Below are 17,726 nucleotides of genomic sequence, written 5' to 3'. Positions count from 1 at the left end.
TTATGGGGGTACAAATATTGTTAGGGTTACATATCTTGCCCTTGCCCCCCTTCCCTCTCCCTGCTATGACAGAGCTCAAGCCTGTAGATTTGATTTTGAGAGGTATGTGAGGTTGCCCTCAGACTTTTTGGAGGAGGGTCTTGGTTTTTGGCCACTTCACATATTTGTCAACTATACTACAATGCCCCTTATGGAGTTGTCCACAACCTCAGCTTCAGGCACACAACCACACCCTGGTCTCAGGCACCAGTTTATTCTCCCTGAACAGAGAAATCAAGTCCTCCAAATTCACGTTGGAGGGTCAGGTATCCTTTCTTAAACCAACATCACTCTAGCTTAGCATTTCCTTCTGTTATTTACTGAGTTTTCATTTAGATGGACTTTTAAATTTATTTTTTGTTACATCTTGCTTTATTGATATTTAATGATAATGTTATATATGTATAAAACTTTTTATTAATATATAATGTCCCTTTTTGTCTCTTATAATCTTTTTGGATTTAAAGCATATTTGTCAGGTATTAATATATTCACATTTGCTCTCTGTTTCTGTTACTATATGCATGGAATATCTTTTTCCATTCTTTTAGTTTCAATCTATTTGTGTCTTTGGATCTAAAGTGAGTATCTTTTGGATGGCATACACAGGTTGAATATGCCTTATCCAAAATGCTTGGGACCAGAATTATTTAAGATTTTATATATTTTTTTTATTTTGGAATATTTGTATTGTGATTAATGGTTCAGCATCACTAATATGAAAATCTAAAATGCTCCAATTAGCATTCTCTTTGAGCATCATGTTGACACTCAAAGTTTCAGATTTTGGATTTTTGGATTTGGGATACTCAGCCCAAAGTTGGATCTTGTTTTTTAATCCACTCTGTCAGTCACTGTCATTTTATTTTAGAGTTTAAACCATTTATGTTTAAAGTAATTACTGACAAGGAGGTATTTCTGTCATGTTGTGATTTGTTTACTATATACCTTATAGCTATTTGTCCCTCATTTTCTGAATAACAGTCTTTTTTGTTTATTTGTTTAGGTGGTCTTTTGCAGTGAAGTATTTTAATTATTTTCTTATTCCTTTTGTGTATATTCTGTAGCTTTTTCCTTTATGGTTTCCATGGGGATTACGTTTGACAATCTAAAGTTGTAACACTCTAATTTGAATTTATGCCATCTTAATTTGAATCATTTACAAAAACTGCTCCTTTACAGCCACATCTCCAACCCTTTCAGCTGTCGATGCCACAAAATTACATTTTTGTAAATTGTGTGTCCAAAAACATGAAGTAATACTTGTTTATTTTTAATGCATTGATCTCTTTTTTTTTTTTTTTTTTGAGACAGAGTCTCGCTTTGTTGCACAGGCTAGAGTGAGTGCCGTGGCGTCAGCCTAGCTCACAGCAACCTCACACTCCTGGGCTCCAGCGATCCTTCTGCCTCAGCCTCCCGAGTAGCTGGGACTACAGGCATGCGCCACCATGCCCGGCTAATTTTTTATATACATATCAGTTGGCCAATTAATTTCTTTCTATTTATAGTAGAGACGGGGTCTCGCTCTTGCTCAGGCTGGTTTTGAACTCCTGACCTTGAGCAATCCGCCCGCCTCGGCCTCCCAGAGAGCTAGGATTACAGGCGTGAGCCACCGCGCCCGGCCAATGCATTGATCTCTTAAATTATGTAGGATCATTTTGCCAGATTTAGGACTCTTGGTTGACAGATTTTTATTTTTCATTTAGTATTTTAGATAGATCATCCCACTTCCTTCTGGCCTGCAAAATTTCTGATGAGAAATCTGCTAATAACCTTATTGAGGATCTCTTGTATGTGATGAATTTTCTTCTTTCTTGATGCTTAAAAATTCTTTTTGTCTTTTGTAAGTTTGATTATAATGTGTCTCAGTGCAGTCTCTTCAAATTTATTCTAGTCCATTGAGCTTCTTGACTGTTTATATTCATGTCTTTCATCAGATTTGAGAAATTTCCTGTGATTATTTTTTTAAATATTCTCTCTCCTCTTCCTCTCTTCCTTCTTCTTCACAATGTGTATATTGATGGTGTCTCACAGACCCCTTATGCTCTGCTCATTTTTCTTCATTTTCCTTTTGTTCCTCAGACTCAGTAATTTCAATTGTCCTATCTTCACATTCACTGATCCTTCTAACTAGAAGCTGCTCACATCTGCCTTTGAATAACTCTAGTGAGTTTTACATTTTAGTTATTTTACTTTTCAGCTTCAGAATTTCTTTTTGGTTACTTTTTATATACTCTTTTTTTTATTAATTTCAGAATATTATGGGGGTACAAATGTTTTGGTTACATATATTGCCTTTGCATTGCCCAAGTTGGAGCCACAAGTGCGCCCAACCCCCAGACATCACACACCATACCTATTAGTTGTGAATTTATCCATCTCTTCCTCCCCCCGCCTACCTGCTTGATGCCCTATGAATGTTACTTCCATATGTGCACATAAGTGTTGACCAGTTAGTACCAACGTAATGGTGAGTGCCTGTGGTGCTTGTTTTTCCATTCTTGTGATGCTTCACTTAGAAGAATGGGCTCCAGCTCCATCCAGATGGTATAAGGAGTATTAATTTCTTATGGCTGAGTAGTACTCCATGGTATACATATACCACATTTTGTTAATTCACCCATGTATTGATGGACAGTTGGGTTTTTCTACATCTTTGCAATTGTGAATTGTGCTGTTATGAACATCCGAGTGCAGATGTCTTTTTGATAGAATGTCTTTTTTTCCCTTTGCATAAGTACCCAGTAGTGGAATTACAGGATCTAATGGCAGTTCTACTTTTAGTTCTTTGAGGCATCTCCATATTAATTTCTATAGAGGTTGTACTAGTTTGCAGTCCCACCAGCAGTGTAAGAGTGTTACCATCTCTCAGCATCCATGTCAACATTGTTGTTTTGGGACTTTCTGCTAAAGGCCATTCTCACTGGAGTTAAGTGATATCTCATTGTGGTTTTGATTTGCATTTCCCAGATGATTAGAGATGTTGCACATTTTTAAATATGTTTGGTTAGTTTTTAAGATTTTTATCTCTTTATAAATATTTCCATTTCATTTATACATGGTATTCTTGACTTTCTCCATAACTTGTTTAGTTCTTCAAGAATCTTTAAGATAATTTTAAAGTATCTGTAGAACTGCCACCCGGTCTCTCTCAGAAATAATTTCTATTGGTTTATATTTTTCCATTAAGTGGCAGTACTTTTACCATTTCTTTATATGTTGTCCTAGTCCATTTTGTACTTCTACAGTAAAATACCTGAGACCAGGTGATTTATAGAGTAGCAGTTTATTCCTCACGGTTCTAGAAGCTGGGAAGTACAAAAGGAAGGGGCTGGGATCTGGTGAGAACTGCTCTCTGCTTCCGCAATGGCACCTTGAACACTGTCCTCCAGAGGGAGGGAGCACTGTTTCCTCACATGACAGAATATGGAAGTGCAAGAGAAGCCAAATTCCCATTGTCAAGCCCTATTATAACAGCCTTCATCTATTCATAAGGGCAGAGACTTCCTAAAAGGCTGCACATCTCAATACAGTTGCCTTGGGGATTAAGTTTTCAACACATGAATTTGGGGGGAGACATTCATGTTGTTTAATTTTTCTTTGTTGAAAACTGTGCATTGGAATCTAATAATGTAGTAACTCTAGAAATCAAAACTCTAGAAAATCAGTAACTCTAGAAATTCTTGTCCTTTCTCAGTGTTTGACGTTTTGTTTTGTTTTGCTTTATTGTTATAACTTTCTTTGTGCTCAGGATCAGCCTGAGGTATAAAGTTAAGGTCTTTTTAGGTTTTTCCAATCCTGTTAACTTTGGGCATGTGTGGTGACTTTCTAATTTCTCCCATATATATGCAAGTTGCTTTTGAATGTCTTTGTCTTTAATGTCTTGTTCTCAAAGGAGAAAAATAGAGAAATGAAGGGTGGAAAAAATGTGCTGGCTTTTTAAATCACCTAAAAGTCCCTGAAGCAGAGGAGAAAAAGGCTTGCAACTAGGAGGGAGAGATGCAATGACAATGGTAGCCAATCTCCGAGTCTGCGGCTCCATTATCAGAGGCCGCAATCAGCTATCAGAACACAGATCCTAATATTTGGAGGACAAGATCCTTGTTAGCCACCATGGCTCATATAAGCTGTGTGTAAGCTCCTGAAAGAACACATGCCTGGTGCCTGACACAAGGATGGGGAAGGGTGGGTGGTGGGTAGTAATTGCTAAGATTGACTAAAATTAAGTGTTCAGGCCTTCCCTGGGAAATTAAAAGCCTTCAATACACTCCAGAGTTCCAAAATAGCTACATCAGACAGATCCTGCCAGTGTAATTGTCTAGGTGTGCTGAAAGATTCCCTGTGTTTCCTACTCCTTTATTTTCCCAGAATCTTCCTCTCTCTGCCTTTTTTTTTTTTTTTTTGATGGAGAGGTTTTTATTGCTAGTAGCATCAGAGAAAAAAAAAAGAGGCTAACATAATTACAACATAATTGAGAAGTTACAAAGTTATGACCAAATAAAAAATAAATTCAGAAGTAATTGTTTCTGAACTTCATTGAAAGGTAAATGGAGTTTAAAAGGCTCCTCTTTGCTCAAGGCTGCTTTTTATTAATGTGTAGGTAATTGTCGAATCTCTCTAAGAACAATCTTAACAACTCTCTGTATTGTCATTTCATAGATCTATCTAACTTTAAGCTTAGGTAGATTCAGATTGAGAGTGACTAACAGTATAGGAGTAATTATAAAATGACTATCATTTTATTCAATCAAAATTACTAGATCATGTGTATGAATTTCTATATTTCTATTTCTCTCCCAACTCCTCAAAACAGCCCTATGTGGTTAATTTCGAAAGTAAATTAATTGCCATATAACCTATGTAAGTTTACCATCATTATTCATTAATAAATGGCAATGTAACTTTCATGCCAAATTTGTCTGATTGTAGCGTCCACACCTTCCTTTCTGCTTCATGTTAAAAACAAAATTTTTTAAATTCTCTTTCTTCACAAAGCCAAGCTGTTCCCCTGGTATTGTTTTCTGCTCAGGAGCTACCATGGTCTGGTATTAAGACAGGTGCTTCTCATTTCCAGACAGAATTCTTAATTAAAAAAAAAAAAAATCATAATGTTACTCATTTTAGTCCAGAATTCTGATCTTGTATTGTTTTATTTACTTAAAAATAATTGTGTCACCCACATCTTCAGAAGTCTCATCCTATTATTCTATTCTCTGGCCCTCTGGCTGTAGAAAGGACATTTTTCTCCATCCTTTCTGGAAGTCTCCTTTGCTCCAGGCTTCAGAATCCCTAAACTGAACCTGTTAGGTTATGGAAAGCTTTAAAGAAAAGTTTGATTTTTTTTTTCTTATCTTGTAGAGAAAAATAACTAAAGCTTATACAGTTTAAGTAACTTGCTCAAGGTGACATAGCTCTTATGAAGGATCCGAGAAGTGAACTCAGCTCTGTATTTGACCAGTATGAAACATGGCCTTCCCCAAATGTCGCACCCGCCTCGCCAGCAAGGAAGACGCGGCAACTGGAGTTCTTCTGACCGTGCTTTAATGGGGTTCCCTTTAGACTTACATGATGCGGAAGACCCTGAGCACAAGCTCTCACACACTTATATACTCTAAGGAAGGAGGGAAGTGATGGGGATAGGTTAAAAGCGCGCGAGGGTTATTACTGATAGGCCAAGCTAAGATCCTTCATATGCATACTTATATAACAGGCCAGGACTTACTCTGTGCATGCGCTGAACTTGTTTACTACAGGCGGGCCACCGGAAATCGGCGCCATCTTGTAATGGCGTTGTCACCGCGCCCCACACCCAAACACACAGCATTGTTTGCAGGGAGGAATTTGGGAGGTTGATCCATCATAATTTGCATCCTGCTCTATAATTCCTACAGTCTTTTTTACCCCCCAATACAGGATACCAAAACCATTTCTCATGCAAAAAGAATAAATGTAGTAGTAGTATCATAGAAACTAATATGTGGTTTTTAAGAAAAACATGTCATGGAATTTAAAAGAATATTATATTGTTTTGGCAGTATTTTAAGAGTGTGAAACGACCACCCTTGATGACACTTTTATTTTGTGCCACATGCTAATTTGGTTTATATTCTCTCCATATTGGTAATAGCAATTCCCTGTGCCTCACCAGTTCTTGACTTTGTATATAGTGAAGAAAGGTTTTTTTGGGTTATTTTGAACTAAATCATTTAAAGTGGAGTGTGTGTGTTATTATTTTGTGTTTTTTATTTTATTAAAGAAGGATTTTATTTGTGTACTTTATTAAGGTAAAATGTATATGTCTCTACAGTACCAATTTGAACTTTGAATACTACATTTCTTTCTATTATTGTAATGGCTTAATAATAGCTGTGAGTAGTTGGAATAAAAAGATTTCAGTGTGAAATTTGATTGATTAGATATAAACATATTCTTTGTTTTTAAAATAAAAGCAGCACAACAGGAATTTTATTAGCAAGCTAGACAAAAGAATAACTCAGAGGTTCATAACTAGGAAAAAAACACAAAATACCTAAACAATTTATAATTTCATTAGAAGCCCATCAGTCATAGTTCTATTTTATGTGACTACTTTTCAGATTTTAGAAAAACTAATTCCACCTGACATGAGTTTGTATCTGGCAAGTTTTTCCCAAAGACTTTTATACTTTTTTATACAAGATATGACCAGTACTACACTGAAATATGTTTGTATGCGTTAGGACAATCATGATTTTCAAAAAGTTCTGTATGACAGACTTCTAAACACCTTCTCATTAGTCTGGGTAGTGACAGGTTCACACAGACCTCTCTATCACTGCTGAAATGCCAAAAATAGTAATTGCTTTTTTCTCTAGGATCAATTCTCTTGTTATAGTTCAGGCTGCTGAGCAATCATTCAATCAGTCTTTTAGTCATGGTCCTTTAACAAATTCCTTTTTCTCCCTGCTAAGATCAGTATTCGAATCAGGAGAATTTACTGACATTTTGTTAGCTCTGAAAATTTTCTCCTCTTATTCCATATTCTAAATAATCCCTCATGAAGTATTATAATATTAATAGAAAACATTTCACCAGCTATTATTATGATTTTAAAAGTGACATCCTTTCCTGCAATTTAATTGAGGAGCAGTAGGCATTATCAAGTGTAGATAAGTAAATGACAAACAAAAAGTATCTAGTCTTTAGAAAATACTGATAATTGTTAGCCTTAATAAACAGAAACAATTGGTGAGTCCCTTTTAAAAAGCATAATTCTATTCTTTACCCAAGGTCAAACTGGGATAATTTGGTAAGCAATATAAATAAAGACACTCCTTAAAAGTAGAAGAATGTATTTTCAAAGCGACAAAGATAAAATGCAATCTTGACATTTGAATTTATCTATCCATTGGGAAATTCTCTGAAGCAAATTCTTTCAAAATGTCATTGAATAAGTTCTTAACCTCTCCAGCTTTTCCCACTACCTAACTGTTCTACTTCATCTATTCTTACCTCTTATATTGCATCCAAGCTACGGTTCTTCTCAGGGTTAGTTGCTCTATTCTCTGAAATTTGGTTTTCTGAACCCAAATCTAAGTGCTAGACCTTGTGCCCTCATCCAAATACTTAATGTGTTTTCTAGTTCAACAATTTAAGTGGGCCTTGGGTGACAGCATAAATATTAATATATATGCTAACAGCTGGTATGTTTTAAGAGGAAAATGTTTGACTTTATTGGCCATAATTTTTGATAATAATTTTTAATATATTCTCCCTCAGTGATTTTGTTTTTCTCTTGCAAAGTAAATGTGGAAATGTTTTGAAATGTTCTATTTTCAGAAAGAGTCCACTTATATTGTTGGTTGTTGCTGTAAAAAATAAAAATTGGTAATTTTTATTCCTAAATTTTTCTACATGAAAAACAATAGCTGGGTATATTTTTACCATTTTAGTTTGCACAGGTATGTTTGTTAGTGAAAATGAACTTAAATCTGATTATTACGATTTTTTTTTGCTCATATTCCTAAGTAATGACTTTAAAATGTGCTATAGTTTATAGATTGCAATGCACAGTGACAAACATCATCCCATTAGATATTCATAATAAGTTTCTAATGTCCTTAGGGCTCATATGGCAAATGAAAAAGTATTGTGAGGTTAAATGACTTATGGAAAGCTGTGTCAGTTCAGATACTTTCAACTGCAAATAACAAAAACCCAACTCTAACTTATATGAACAATAAAGAAATTAATTAGCTCACATGAAAGGGAAGGCACATTTCAAGGCTAACTTATTCCAGTGGCTCCAGCTCTGGATCCAGTTCCCTGGGATTTTCTTGGCCCTTTCCACCATGTTTGTATGTGTGTGTGTTATCAAAAAACAGGCTGAAAATGAAATAACTACAGGAGATATTGCCTTTAGATTTCTTTGAGGAAATGTCCAGCTCAGAGGGAGACTGTCTCTTTCTGTGGCTAATTTAAGATTAAATTCAAATTTCCCAGAAGTTATAACAAGGTCTCCATTTCATCCTGTTGGTCCTAATTTGGTGTCACGCTCACTTCTGATCTAATTCATGTTGACAGAAGTGTGTCGTTCATTGATAGGTTCCTCTACTACTTCTTCATAACAATTATTATAATTCAAACAATATGCAAATATTTGCTTGTGCAGTTAGTTGTTTAGTTTCTTTCACGTGTGTTAGAATATAAGCTCCTTAGGGTAGGGGCTTTGCTTATTTTGTTCCTCAGTGTAGCACAGCATAGACAAGTCCCTTGAGTATAATAGATATTTGATAAATATTTAGTTATTAAGTAAATTAAGGGGGAGGAAAGTTCATGTTAGTTTGGTATGGAAGTTGGTATTTTATTCAGGTGGAGCGGGGACTCCAATCATCTAAGGGCAAAATTTACTATGGAAAATATTTAAACTATTATTTTTCTTATCATGCAAGATATTAGTATGTTTTTATCCTCTCTGTCCCTCTAGTTTTTTACTGCCAATGTACCAGACACAAATCCACCATATTTATTCATTAGCAAAACCAGGTTGCAAATATTGTCTCATCTTTTTCTCAAATTAACTGCAGTTTGCCAGAAGTTCAATAACCCCAGGTAAAACTTTGTCTTCCCATTACTTATCCAGGTCACTCCATAGTTTATTGCCCCAAAAGGGATGAATGTGGTTTCCTCATCCAGGCAAAAGAACACTAGAATTCCTCCTATCGTCCATGCTAAGGATTCCTGCTGTCTTGCAGTGTCTGTCATTGATACTCAGTTACATACAGTCCCACAGATCTCGTACAAGATTCAGAAAATCCTTCCTCTCAGGAGGGGCCACACAGAATGTGTTCTTTCTCCCAGAAACTAAATTCAGCAATACATGTGCAATGTTTATGCCAAGGGAAGGCTGGTATTGATTAAAAGTGCAAGGTTTTTGTTGGGGACTTGTCATACAGGCACTCCTTGGCTGCCTGATCTGCCACAATGATAGAAATTCCAGACTCTCAGGAGGAAAGCAGGTGTTTACCATGAATTAGGCTGCTATAGCCAATTCAGTGCCCCAGGCAATCAAAACAGCCTTATCAGTTCTAAATAGAGAACTTCAAAAGCCAAGTTCCTGGATACCTGCCAAGAACAAGCCCTGCAAGCAGGTCCTTGTGAAGAGTAGTGTTAGACCTGCTATGTTAACTTTCTCCTGTACGGTTTTTAAATGCCAGTATGTGGGAGACAGTGGAACACAGCAGAATTTTGAAACAGGATATACAGTTATTAATACAATAAGAGAAAGAGCACCCAAAATGGTAGTCTGTTATCATAATAAGTCTAAGCCTGGGTTTTCAAACTTTTCTTCAGAATTTCATTTATATTGTAAAGACAGTAAAAATCAAGTTGTTAAATATAACTCAAGAACACTCAATTATTAAGATATGTTTGACTGTTCTGTTAGCACAGTCAAAAAGCATTGCAATGTTCTTGTAAACCTAAGGCCATAGTGGCCTTAGGCCATGTCGAATGCATTAATATACATATTCAAAGGATTAAGAAAGTATAAATAAAGAAAATGTGAATTCTCTTCAAGAAGATTTAAGCACTGACATTTGAACTCCTTCATCGTTAAGATGCCATTAGAAATAATTCAGACCTAGGACACAGGATCACTTTTTTGAGGACATTATTTATGTAAACTATTTTTTAAATATCCAAGAGTCACCAAAATAGGTCACATTCTACAAATAATAGATTTGGGTTTTGAAACAAATGTTACATACTTTGCTCCTTAAAATCCACGCCACTCTGAGGAAAAGCTAATTATCTTAAGGCTCTGAGTCGACTGTTGCCAAATGGTCTCACAGTTAGGGACAGAAAGAGAAATGAAGCACAGAGCAGTAAACCTTGGGGATTCACCTGGCCTCCTTTGCAGCCAAGATCATTCCTATGGTGTCAGACAACAATTAAAATATCTGAAATTGAAGGTGACTCAGAAAAGGGCAAACTGAAAAGTATAACTCTCTCAAACAGGTCATCCACATCACAGTAAAAGAATCACCAAAGCACAGTGAAAGAGTAAGGAGAAAGGGGTATTTTACAAAGCAGATGTGAACAGATATTGATCCTTCTGCATATGTGAGGAGGTAGAACAAATACTGGCATCATATATGCTATGGGCCTTCACCAACGAGCTGCATAATCTTCAGAAATCATATTCCCTATTTCGAGGTCTGTTTCCTCACAAAAGAGAAGACAAGTGGGATAAATGATCTCTGAAGCCGTTTTTTTTTTACTGTTAACGTTCTATGTCGTTATGTAAAAGGATATATTTGTAAACTAGTTGAGAGGGTTACAGAGTTTTGTAAACATGTAGCATGAGAAAAGACCTTATCTGTCTTGGCCCAGAAGATAGAAGAATATATTGGTCCTATTGTCAGGTTCAAGTTCGTTTTCCCTGGTTCTTGGTGTTCAGTAGCAAAGAGTGGTTACTGGTACCAAGTGGATGGAATGAATGAGCAAGCCAAACAGGAATAAGCAAGTTAAACAGGAAGATTTATTAAGCACAGAACGTTCTGGAGAGGGGATGGGTCTTTCCCCTCAGAGTGAAGACTTTGTGGAAAAGCCGAGTGGGGGAGGGGTGTTGAAACCATAATGCAGCCATGTCATAAGGTTGCACTTGGTCACCCTTCTCCTACAAAGTGTGCATGCTTTGTGCAGGGGAAAGTCACTTAACCATAACTTCCTGTTGTTGTGAGTAATCACTCCTTACTGTTTGAACCCTTGGAGTCATTTGTTTAATCTTGCTTAATCGACCCCTGCTGGGCTCGGGGAAACTGCATTTGACACACCTGCTTGCTGAGGCTCCTCCTCCCCTAACTGCTCCCTAACACTATTCCACACACGTCAGCTCTCAAGATAAAACTTGTGGGGTAAGCCAGAAAAGAAAGGGAAAGGGTTACTGGGTTGGTAAAACAACTTAGTGAAAGGATAGCATGTGCCGACGCAGACATTGAGACATTTCTCCTTTGAGGTAGGTAAGTTGCAACCTTAATCCTGGCTAACCCTTGCCAAATGGAGTTGGAGATTTATTTAATTAGTTTCTTCTTACCATAACAAATAAATGTGCTGGTTGGAATGGACATCTCATAATAGCAAATTGTGTATTGAAAGCATCACCTGACATTTAAAAGATGTTATGTTATTACCAGGTGGGGATAGTTAAAATATACACATTAGTTTTAACAGTGTATTCTTGATCTTCATGAGTTTCCTAGAGGGATTCAATTTCTAGAAATTCATGATGCAAATGGAGTTAAATTGGAGTAGATACTATAGGGAAATAAAAATTGTCATTCTATTTTCAAATAGGTCTTTGGGTCTGAAAGGACGTTAAATTACTTTATGGGACATCGATCTGTCAAAATTATGGAACATTGATCTGTCAGATAAAAATTTAAGCCATGGTGCATTTTCTGACTTGCAGTCCGAGACTACACATTTATTTTTCTGTTCTCTTTTGCTGTTCCTAGAAATTAATAATGACAGAAATAAACACATTTAATAAAGTAAGATCTGCTGCAGTGGATTTTAACACAATCTGATTTATTTGTTTAACGTTGAGTTTTCAGAGTTGCTCAGACAATATATAGATTATTAATCCTACATTTAAGAGTGGAAACTTTAAGTGAATATACTGAAAGCCATGCCAATTTGTGAGGTAATAATTATTAAAAGTATAAAGTATCTACAGCAAAGCTTAAATAATGCATTCTTATACTGGTACTAGTTATTTGTTTAATATTTTGGAGAGTTCTTAAAAGCATTGCAGGAAATTTTTAAAGAAAAGCATTGACACTCTAGTTTGATTTAGGCAATGCCACAACTATTAACATACTTAGTTAACATACTTAGTTGTTTAGATTTAAAAAAAACCCTCAAATATCAAAATTGAGAGATTTTAAAAATTTGATTTCCTAAAAGAAAATAAAATCATAGAACTTTAGAGCCAAAAGAGGAATCCAAGACTACCTAGTTTAATTTTCTAATTTTCCTGAAAAAGAAATGTAGTCTCAGAGATATAGGTGAGTTGCCCAAGGTAGTGAGAGAAAGAAACAAAATTGTTCATTTCGCTTTTCTTCCGAATGAATTTGAATTGTGAATATTATAGTCAACATACTAATAGCATGTTTATTTTAAAAAAGAGTAAATATCTATTTTATAAGAATTATAGAGGCTTATTCATTCAATTCAAAATTTAATAAATATTTATTTAGCACCTACTAAGTGCCAGATACTGTTCTATATACTTGGGATATAAAGTTTTACAAGATAGACATGGCACTGATATGTGCTTACATTCTGCTACACAAAATAATATATAAGTACACGAAAGTAAATAAATAAGAAAAATATATATTTTTTTATTTGAGACAGAGTCTCACTTTGTTGCCCAGGCTAGAGTGAGTGCCGTGTCGTCAGCCTAGCTCACAGCAATCTCCTGGGCTCAAGCGATCCTCCTGCCTCAGCCTCCTGAGTAGCTGGGACTACAGGCACGCGCCATCATGCCCGGCTAATTTTTTTCTATATATATTTGTTGGCCACTTAATTTCTTTCTATTTATAGTAGAGACGGGGGTCTTGCTCTTGCTCAGGTTGGTTTCGAACTCCTGAGCTCAAACAATCCACCCGCCTCGGCCTCCCAGAGAGCTAGGATTACAGGGGTGAGCCACCGCGCCCAGCCAGAAAAATATATTTTAATGGTAAATCCAGAGCAGAAAATTAAAATTAGATGTTGTGACAATAAGCAAGTTGATATGTATTTTATATTCAGTGTTTATGGAAGTCCTTCAACACAGGAAATGTAAATTGAGATTTGAAGGACAAGGGGAAAACTCTGTAACCCTCTGAAAGTTGTATGGAGAGACCACCATTACAGGGAACAGCTGGTACAAAATCTCTAAAGTAGCAAAGATTCATTTTAAAGCAATGTTGAGAGCAAATTTGAAATTTGTGACCATAAATTTGTGACCATAAACACAGTACATTTATTTGAAGCTGTCTTCCTCCGGCTACAAATAATTAGTTAGTAGATGTAATTACAATTTATATAGTTGTATCCAGAGTTTAGGCTTTAATAGGGAAGTACAACACAGGAAGAAATGATCCAGGGAGTTGAAAATCTTTGCATCAACCTGATGTTAATCAAGAACCTTAGATCTAAGCTGAAAAAAATTTTCAAAAAAGAAAATGAGAGGAAAACTGGGTGAGAAAGTGGTAGGCTCAAACCATACAAGATCCCCATGAGTTTGAAGAATTTTTGGATGAAAATTTTAGATTAATAGTGAGAAACTTCAAAAAACATTTGAGCCTTTTTGTTAGTTGACATAAACAATAACTTTAAACATCACCTGCAAGGCATTATTAGCAATACAGATTTAAAGAAAGCTTTTGGAAAAAAATGAGCTATCTTTAAAAATGTATCTGTTCTATATTCTAAGGTACTTCTTGTGGAAAGATGACGCTTAAAGTAGGAAAACTTGTATTCAAAATACTTCATTATGTATTTTTTGGCAAATTCTTCTAACTGTATGGACCAATTTGTTTTTTATCTCAAGAATAATGGTCCTTTCAATTCCCCAAATTCAATATATTCAAGAGTCTTTAAACCTCACTAAGCTTAAATGCTTAAACTTACCCAAATTTGTTTGTATACAAGTGTGGGTGAGCTAATATGTTGGCATTTATCAAATTGAGGGAAGAGATGTGCTAGTTATTCTAAGAGGTTCCTTTTTGCAAGAAATGATATCATTAGAAATAGTGGGCAAATGATCTAAATAGACATCAGTAATCATCAGGGAAATGCAAATCAAACTCTCAATAGTATTATGGAAATAGACAGGTAATATTATGGGTATTATGAAAACGATGAAAAATAACAAATGCTGGTGAAGATGTGAAGAAAAGGGAAGTCTTATACACTGATGCTAAACTATGACAGCCACTATGCAGAACAGTATGGAGGTTCCTCAAAAAACTACAAATAGACCTACCATAGGATTTAGTAATCCTAATTCTGGGTATTTATCCAAAGGAAAGGAAATCATTCTATCGAAGAGGCATCTTCTCCCCCATGTTTGTTGCAACACTATTCACAATAGCCAAGATATGAAATCAATCTAGGTGTCCAATAGCAGATGAATGCATAAAGAAAATGTGATGTGTGTGTCTGTATATGTGCACACATACATATAATAGAATGTTATTCAACCATTTAAAAAATGAAATCCTATCATTTGCAGCAGCATGGATGGAAACATCTTGCTAAGTGAATAAGCCAGGAACAGAAAGTTAAACACCTTATGTTCTCACTCATATGAGAAAAAATTTGATCTCATAGAAGTAAAAAGTAGGACAGAGGATACTAGATGCTGGGAAAGGTAAGGGGAAGGACAAGATTTATTAGAGGATACAAATTAAAAAATTACATTTAGACAGGAAGAATGAGTTCTATACCACTGCAGGATGACTGTAGTTAACAATAATATGTTATATAGCTCAGATAACTAGAAGGAGAGTATTGAATGTTCCCAATACAAAGAAATGATAAATGTTTGAGATAATGAATATGCTAATCACTCTGATCTAATCACTATACATATTGAGACATTGCTATGTACTCCATAAATATTTACAATGATTTATTTGTAAATTAAAAAAGTAACATTAAAAAAAGAAGAAATGACATAATTAAAGAAAGTAAAAGGCAGAGAATGAGAAAAAACATCTATTAAAGAGATGGAAACTTATTCCAGAATAAAAATGGCAACTTCAGAATATAGCAACTTCAAGTACAATAGATATCATTGATATCTATTGATACAGATATACTTGAAATTTCAAACTCTCCTAAAAACAATTGCTTTTTACGAGAAAAAGCTGTTTTTTATGACTTTATCAATGGTGAAAGAAAATCTTTACATGACTACTAGAGAATAAAAGGATGATGAATTTTTTTTGGTTTGAATTTATATTAATAGGTAAAATAAGTGTCTTTCCCAGAAGATCAAACATGCACACAAATGCTCATGTACTATAATATTTGAAAGTTAGGAGTCTTAGGGTGTGCTTTCTAGAACAGTTGTTTGCTTAAATATAAACAAACAAACAAACAAGTAAATAATAAAGACACAACCTACTTCACTTACAAGGTATGGAAGTTACAGTACTCAAAACAATATGAAGATTTTAAATTTATATAGTATGTTAAAAGATTTTTAAGACTGTGCCTAAAAGTGAAGTAGGCAGTAGACTACAATATTAAATCGAGGGACAAAAGTAGGCCTCCCTGAAAAAGTGAGATATAAGCAAAAATTTGAGAAGCATGAGAGTTTGCTATCCAGATACCTAGATGAAGATACTGTGTCTCCCTGAAAATAAGACCTACCCATAAAATAAGCCCTAGCAAGATTTCTAAGCATTTGCGCAATAGAAGCCCTACCCCGAAAATAAGACCTAGTGACGGGAGTGGCTACACAGAGTATCTGCACAACCCATGCTTTCATAGCAGAGCGGTAAAGAAGACAAGCAGCCCTTCTCATCTGCCCCAGCGTGACAGCTACTATCCCAGAGGTGACCGGAAAGGTGCGGGCAGTCCCACCAACAAGGTAGGCTCCCCCTGTCAAGTCTGGGCCAATGGTTCTAAAGGAAATAGAGTTGCAAGAAATTCAGGATGGAATTCAGGGTTTGGAGAGTGATGATGATGTTCCAGAAGAAGACGACTTCACTATATTTGAATAAATGTAGATTGTTGTACCGTACTTAAAAAAAACAACACATCTCCTGAAAATAAGCTTTGGAGTGTCTTCTTGAGGAAAAATAAATATAAGACCCTGTCTTATTTTCGGGGAAACACAGTAGTTCCAGGTAGGATGAACATGTAATCCAAACACCTAGGGTGCAAGAGTGGCCAGCATGTTAAGAACTGTCAAGAGAGTGAGATGTTGCAATGAAATGATAGAGATGGGGTATATAAAAAGAGACAGGTTTGGAGGTGATAGGGATTCAGACAATGGATTGATAAGTAAATAACCATATTCTATTATTTAAAATTCTCTCTTAAACTACTTTAGTATATGCTCTCTTTTTGTGTCTCTTGCTAAAAATATAAAAGATACCTTATGAGATAGACTATTTCAATAAACTTGGTATAACCAAGGAACAGTTATTCAAATAGCAAAATAATTGGTTATGATAGCACATGTCACACATTAGGCACTAATTCTATTCTTACATGTTTAAATTCACTATTAGATTATTTACTACCATGATTTAATGCTAAAGCAATACACATTTCATTGACAATATTTAGTGTTACTTGTTTTCTGAAACTGTATCTTTGACTTCCTATTTAAGAATTTAACAATTATAAGTTGTAAGAAATAATACCACATAAAGTCTTGGTAGAAATGCTATATTGTTGATTAGCTTCATATTTGAAATAGAAATGAGCACCCAGAACACCAGAAACACTAGAAATAATCCAGTTTCAGGATGAACTTTACTGTATCAAACTCTATAAAATATGAGGACACAAGTCCCTGGAGCAGAAGGATGTTAACTTATGCAATGCTCAGATGAGAACTGCTAGAAGACATGGGGCATGGAAGTGCTATACTAGTTTAATATTTTTGTTAGCCTAGAGCAATGATGATCATAGACAAACTCTACGAAATGTAATTTGTGCCCATACAGTAACATTAATTTTCTTTTAATCTTTGTCTGCCCCAGGAAATATTTCAATTGAATTTCACATTTCTTTCCAAGGAATCAAGGCCTCTGGAATCCAATGTCATTTCCTTTAACTTTTTTTCCCACAGTGATTTCCAAATCCTAAATGAATTCAAAACCAATAATTTATTATCTTGCCTTTACTTCTTCAGTATGTAAAAATGACATGGTTTAGGTTTATCCTTTGAACTTTAATATAAATCTGGAATTAAGCATACTCATTTAATGTTAATCATTCACTTATTAAACACATATTTATCTAATTCTTATTAAATATTCATCTCAATACTCAAAAAAAATAAAGTAATGGTTTCCTTTGGAGGTAGTATGTGTAGTGGCTGCAAAAGTAGCTCTATAATCAGATACTCTGGGTTTAACATTCAACTCTACTTTCTTCAAGCTGTGTCTGCTTGGGCAAGTTAATTAACTTCTAGT

The 17,726-nt window shown here is 35.2% G+C and overlaps 1 protein-coding gene across 2 annotated transcripts in view; it reads left to right on the top strand.

Annotated features, from left to right (window-relative positions):
* The window catches only part of CCSER1 (coiled-coil serine rich protein 1), an 899,545-nt gene that overhangs the window by 564,613 nt on the left and 317,206 nt on the right, over positions 1-17,726 (top strand). The window lies entirely within an intron of this gene.

The sequence above is a fragment of the Microcebus murinus genome, chromosome 29, assembly GCF_040939455.1.
Source record: "Microcebus murinus isolate Inina chromosome 29, M.murinus_Inina_mat1.0, whole genome shotgun sequence".
NCBI lineage: Eukaryota > Metazoa > Chordata > Mammalia > Primates > Cheirogaleidae > Microcebus > Microcebus murinus.
The sequence above is the reverse complement of the archived record's forward strand: the minus strand, read 5'-3'. Positions and strand labels throughout refer to the sequence as shown.